Here is a 5,000-nt window from a genome sequence, read left to right on the forward strand (position 1 = left end):
ACCAGACATTTAGTTCTAGACAAATTATGCCGCATGTGTTGCAAGGTGCCCAGGATGGGAGTACATGCACATTCTTGTACTGAAGCAGAGGTCACACCAACGTTTGCTAAAAGTTCAAACTGAGCATTTAGCAAGAATTTTATTCACTGAGTCAGCCAAGAATTGTCAGGAGACCGGTTGAGGCATAGAGTCATGGGACTAGCACAGTTGATGAGCTGGCATGGTGGCCAAGTGGTAAGGCGTCGGTCTTGTAAACCGAAGATCATGGGTTCGACCCCCGTACGTGCCTTCTTTCTTGGAAGATTCTGCCCAATGTCACTTTGCTGGTAGCTTTTGCATGCCCCATCATATATGATTTTCCAGCTTACTATGTTAAAATGCTGACTATGCAGGATTTTAACTCTGCCCTCACTGTAAGTTTGAAGCTTTGGCTTGTCCCATGGGCACATTGTCAACAACCCACATCAAGTTGGGGGTGTGGCTCAGTGGTAGAGCGCATGCTTTGCATGTATGAGGTCCTGGGTTCAATCCCCAGCATCTCCTCTGATTTTGTCTTTTAGACTGAAGCTCATTATTGGAAGCATGCTGAAGTGAATCAAAACCACAACAATAACTGTTCATTAAAAAGGCATTTGCAGCTGGAGGAACTTGCTTGATTTGCATGTTCTGAGACAGTATCAGAAGAATGTTTACTGTTATGCTCAGGTAATTAACTACTGTTGCTTTTGCAGGTACATTTGTCCAGTGCTTCCACGCCAATTCAAAACCAAAGCTGTGGGCGCGATGGCCAAGTGGCAAGGTGTCTGTCTTGTAAACCAAAGGTCACAGGTTCGATCCCCGTTCGTGCCTTTTCCAAGCAAAAAGAAGCTTAATGGGAGCTTTTATTACATGTCAATCAAATCCTCCCCATCTTTGCTGAATGTCTTATTTTTTTCTCATGCTCTTGGGTTCCTCAAACAGAAGATTGGCAAAGGGGATGTAGCTCAGTGGTAGAGCGCATGCTTTGCATGTATGAGGTCCAGGGTTCAATCCCCTGCATCTCCATGTTATAACCTGCTGGGCAGGTTTTTGCAACTTCAGACTACGAGGATCAGGAATTTTTCTTCATTGTCTGACCTATTACATTCTTTCTTTGCAACTTCAGAGAAACACAAACCAGACATTTAGTTCTAGACAAATTATGCGGCATGTGTTGCAAGGTGCCCAGGATGGGAGTACATGCACATTGTTGTACTGAAGCAGAGGTCACACCAACGTTTGCTAAAAGTTCAAACTGAGCATTTAGCAAGAATTTTATTCATTGAGTCAGCCAAGAATTGTCAGGAGACCGGATGAGGCATATAGTCATGGGACAAGCACAATTTACGAGCTGGCATGTTGGCCAAGTGGTAAGGCGTTGGTCTCGTAAACAGAAGATCATGGGTTCGACCCCAGTCTGTGCCTTCTTTCTTGGAAGATTCTGCCCAATGTCACTTTGCTGGTAGCTTTTGCATGCCCCATCATATGTGATGTTCCAGCTTACTATGTTAAAATGCTGACTATGCAGGATTTTAACTCTGCCCTCACTGTAAGTTTAAAGCTTTGGCTTGTCCCATGGGCACATTGTCAACAACCTACAGCAAGTTGGGGATGTAGCTCAGTGGTAGAGCGCATGCTTCGCATGTATGAGGTCCTGGGTTCAATCCCCAGCATCTCCACTGATTTTGTCTTTTAGACTGAAGCTCATTATTCGAAGCATGCTGAAGTGAATCAAAACCACAACAAAAAATGTTCATTAAAAAGGCATTTGCAGCTGGAGGAACTTGCTTGATTTGCATGTTCTGAGACAGTATCAGAAGAATGTTTACTGTTATGCTCAGGTAATTAACTACTGTTGCTTTTGCAGGTACATTTGTCCAGTGCTTCCACGCCAATTCAAAACCAAGGCTGTGGGAGCGATGGCCAAGTGGCAAGGCGTCTGTCGTGTAAACCAAAGGTCACAGGTTCGATCCCCGTTAGTGCCTTTTCCAAGCAAAAAGAAGCTTAATGGGAGCTTTTATTACATGTCAATCAAATCCTCCCCATCTTTGCTGAATGTCTTATTTTTTCTCATGCTCTTAGGTTCCTCAAACAGAAGTTTGGCAAAGGGGATGTAGCTCAGTGGTAGAGCGCATGCTTTGCATGTATGAGGTCCAGGGTTCAATCCCCTGCATCTCCATGTTATAACCTGCTGGGCAGGTTTTTGCAACTTCAGACTACGAGGATCAGGAATTTTTCTTCATTGTCTGACCTATTAGAGTATTTCTTTGCAACTTCAGAGAAACACAAACCAGACATTTAGTTCTAGACAAATTCTGCCGCATGTGTTGCAAGGTGCCCAGGATGGGAGTACATGCACATTCTTGTACTGAAGCAGAGGTCACACCAACGTTTGCTAAAAGTTCAAACTGAGCATTTAGCAAGAATTTTATTCATTGAGTCAGCCAAGAATTGTCAGGAGACCGGTTGAGGCATAGAGTCATGGGACTAGCACCGTTGATGAGCTGGCATGGTGGCCAAGTGGTAAGGCGTAGGTCTCGTAAACTGAAGATCATGGGTTCGACCCCTGTCCGTGCCTTCTTTCTTGGAAGATTCTGCCCAATGTCACTTTGCTGGTAGCTTTTGCATGCCCCATCATATGTGATGTTCCAGCTTACTATGTTAAAATGCTGACTATGCAGGATTTTAACTCTGCCCTCACTGTAAGTTTAAAGCTTTGGCTTGTCCCATGGGCACATTGTCAACAACCTACAGCAAGTTGGGGATGTAGCTCAGTGGTAGAGCGCATGCTTCGCATGTATGAGGTCCTGCGTTCAATCCCCAGCATCTCCACTGATTTTGTCTTTTAGACTGAAGCTCATTATTCGAAGCATGCTGAAGTGAATCAAAACCACAACAAAAAATGTTCATTAAAAAGGCATTTGCAGCTGGAGGAACTTGCTTGATTTGCATGTTCTGAGACAGTATCAGAAGAATGTTTACTGTTATGCTCAGGTAATTAACTCCTGTTGCTTTTACAGGTACATTTGTCCAGTGCTTCCACGCCAATTCAAAACCAAGGCTGTGGGTGTGATGGCCAAGTGGCAAGGCGTCTGTCTTGTAAACCAAAGGTCACAGGTTCGATCCCCGTTCGTGCCTTTTCCAAGCAAAAAGAAGCTTAATGGGAGCTTTTATTACATGTCAATCAAATCCTCCCCATCTTTGCTGAATGTCTTATTTTTTCTCATGCTCTTGGGTTCCTCAAACAGAAGCTTGGCAAAGGGGATGTAGCTCAGTGGTAGAGCGCATGCTTTGCATGTATGAGGTCCAGGGTTCAATCCCCTGCATCTCCATGTTATAACCTGCTGGGCAGGTTTTTGCAACTTCAGACTACGAGGATCAGGAATTTTTCTTCATTGTCTGACCTATTAGAGTATTTCTTTGCAACTTCAGAGAAACACAAACCAGACATTTAGTTCTAGACAAATTCTGCCGCATGTGTTGCAAGGTGCCCAGGATGGGAGTACATGCACATTCTTGTACTGAAGCAGAGGTCACACCAACGTTTGCTAAAAGTTCAAACTGAGCATTTAGCAAGAATTTTATTCATTGAGTCAGCCAAGAATTGTCAGGAGACCGGTTGAGGCATAGAGTCATGGGACTAGCACAGTTTATGAGCTTGCATGGTGGCCAAGTGGTAAGGCGTCGGTCTCGTAAACTGAAGATCATGAGTTCGACCCCCGTCTGTGCCTTCTTTCTTGGAAGATTCTGCCCAATGTCACTTTGCTGGTAGCTTTTGCATGCCCCATCATATATGATTTTCCAGCTTACTATGTTAAAATGCTGACTATGCAGGATTTTAACTCTGCCCTCACTGTAAGTTTAAAGCTTTGGCTTGTCCCATGGGCACATTGTCAACAACCTACAGCAAGTTGGGAATGTAGCTCAGTGGTAGAGCGTATGCTTTGCATGTATGAGGTCCTGGGTTCAATCCCCAGCATCTCCACTAAAGTTTGTCTTTTAGACTGAAGCTCATTATTGGAAGCATGCTGAAGTGAATCAAAACCACAACAAAAAATGTTCATTAAAAAGGCATTTGCAGCTGGAGGAACTTGCTTGATTTGCATGTTCTGAGACAGTATCAGAAGAATGTTTACTGTTATGCTCAGGTAATTAACTACTGTTGCTTTTACAGGTACATTTGTCCAGTGCTTCCACGCCAATTCAAAACCAAGGCTGTGGGCGCGATGGCCAAGTGGCAAGGCGTTGGTCTTATAAACCGAAAATCACAGGTTTGATCCCCGTTCGTGCCTTTTCCAAGCAAAAAGAAGCTTAATGGGAGCTTTTATTACATGTCAATCAAATCCTCCCCATCTTTGCTGAATGTCTTATTTTTTCTCATGCTCTTAGGTTCCTCAAACAGAAGATTGGCCAAGGGGATGTAGCTCAGTGGTAGAGCGCATGCTTTGCATGTATGAGGTCCAGGGTTCAATCCCCTGCATCTCCATGTTATAACCTGCTGGGTAGGTTTTTGCAACTTCAGACTACGAGGATCAGGAATTTTTCTTCATTGTCTGACCTATTACATTCTTTCTTTGCAACTTCAGAGAAACACAAACCAGACATTTAGTTCTAGACAAATTATGCCGCATGTGTTGCAAGGTGCCCAGGATGGGAGTACATGCACATTCTTGTACTGAAGCAGAGGTCACACCAACGTTTGCTAAAAGTTCAAACTGAGCATTTAGCAAGAATTTTATTCATTGAGTCAGCCAAGAATTGTCAGGAGACCGGATGAGGCATATAGTCATGGGACTAGCACAGTTTATGAGCTGGCATGTTGGCCAAGTGTTAAGGCGTTGGTCTCGTAAACAGAAGATCATGGGTTCGTCCCCAGTCTGTGCCTTCTTTCTTGGAAGATTCTGCCCAATGTCACTTTGCTGGTAGCTTTTGCATGCCCCATCATATGTGATGTTCCAGCTTACTATGTTAAAATGCTGACT

General features: G+C 44.0%; 9 non-coding genes across 9 annotated transcripts; all 9 read left to right on the forward strand.

Annotated features, from left to right (window-relative positions):
* The first annotated feature begins 217 nt into the window (after nucleotides 1-217).
* Nucleotides 218-289, forward strand: trnat-ugu (transfer RNA threonine (anticodon UGU)). The gene has a single exon. It is a non-coding gene; the product is annotated as a tRNA-Thr (tRNA).
* A 182-nt stretch (nucleotides 290-471) lies between these two features.
* On the forward strand, nucleotides 472-543 carry trnaa-ugc (transfer RNA alanine (anticodon UGC)). The gene has a single exon. It is a non-coding gene; the product is annotated as a tRNA-Ala (tRNA).
* A 429-nt stretch (nucleotides 544-972) lies between these two features.
* trnaa-ugc (transfer RNA alanine (anticodon UGC)) lies at nucleotides 973-1,044 on the forward strand. The gene has a single exon. It is a non-coding gene; the product is annotated as a tRNA-Ala (tRNA).
* Nucleotides 1,045-1,625: 581 nt separating this feature from the next.
* Nucleotides 1,626-1,697, forward strand: trnaa-cgc (transfer RNA alanine (anticodon CGC)). The gene has a single exon. It is a non-coding gene; the product is annotated as a tRNA-Ala (tRNA).
* Nucleotides 1,698-2,125: 428 nt separating this feature from the next.
* Nucleotides 2,126-2,197, forward strand: trnaa-ugc (transfer RNA alanine (anticodon UGC)). Its single transcript has one exon. It is a non-coding gene; the product is annotated as a tRNA-Ala (tRNA).
* A 581-nt stretch (nucleotides 2,198-2,778) lies between these two features.
* On the forward strand, nucleotides 2,779-2,850 carry trnaa-cgc (transfer RNA alanine (anticodon CGC)). Its single transcript has one exon. It is a non-coding gene; the product is annotated as a tRNA-Ala (tRNA).
* A 428-nt stretch (nucleotides 2,851-3,278) lies between these two features.
* Nucleotides 3,279-3,350, forward strand: trnaa-ugc (transfer RNA alanine (anticodon UGC)). The gene has a single exon. It is a non-coding gene; the product is annotated as a tRNA-Ala (tRNA).
* A 581-nt stretch (nucleotides 3,351-3,931) lies between these two features.
* On the forward strand, nucleotides 3,932-4,003 carry trnaa-ugc (transfer RNA alanine (anticodon UGC)). Its single transcript has one exon. It is a non-coding gene; the product is annotated as a tRNA-Ala (tRNA).
* A 429-nt stretch (nucleotides 4,004-4,432) lies between these two features.
* Nucleotides 4,433-4,504, forward strand: trnaa-ugc (transfer RNA alanine (anticodon UGC)). Its single transcript has one exon. It is a non-coding gene; the product is annotated as a tRNA-Ala (tRNA).
* Nucleotides 4,505-5,000: the final 496 nt, after the last annotated feature.

This window comes from Salminus brasiliensis, chromosome 6, assembly GCF_030463535.1.
Source record: "Salminus brasiliensis chromosome 6, fSalBra1.hap2, whole genome shotgun sequence".
NCBI classification, from domain to species: domain Eukaryota; kingdom Metazoa; phylum Chordata; class Actinopteri; order Characiformes; family Bryconidae; genus Salminus; species Salminus brasiliensis.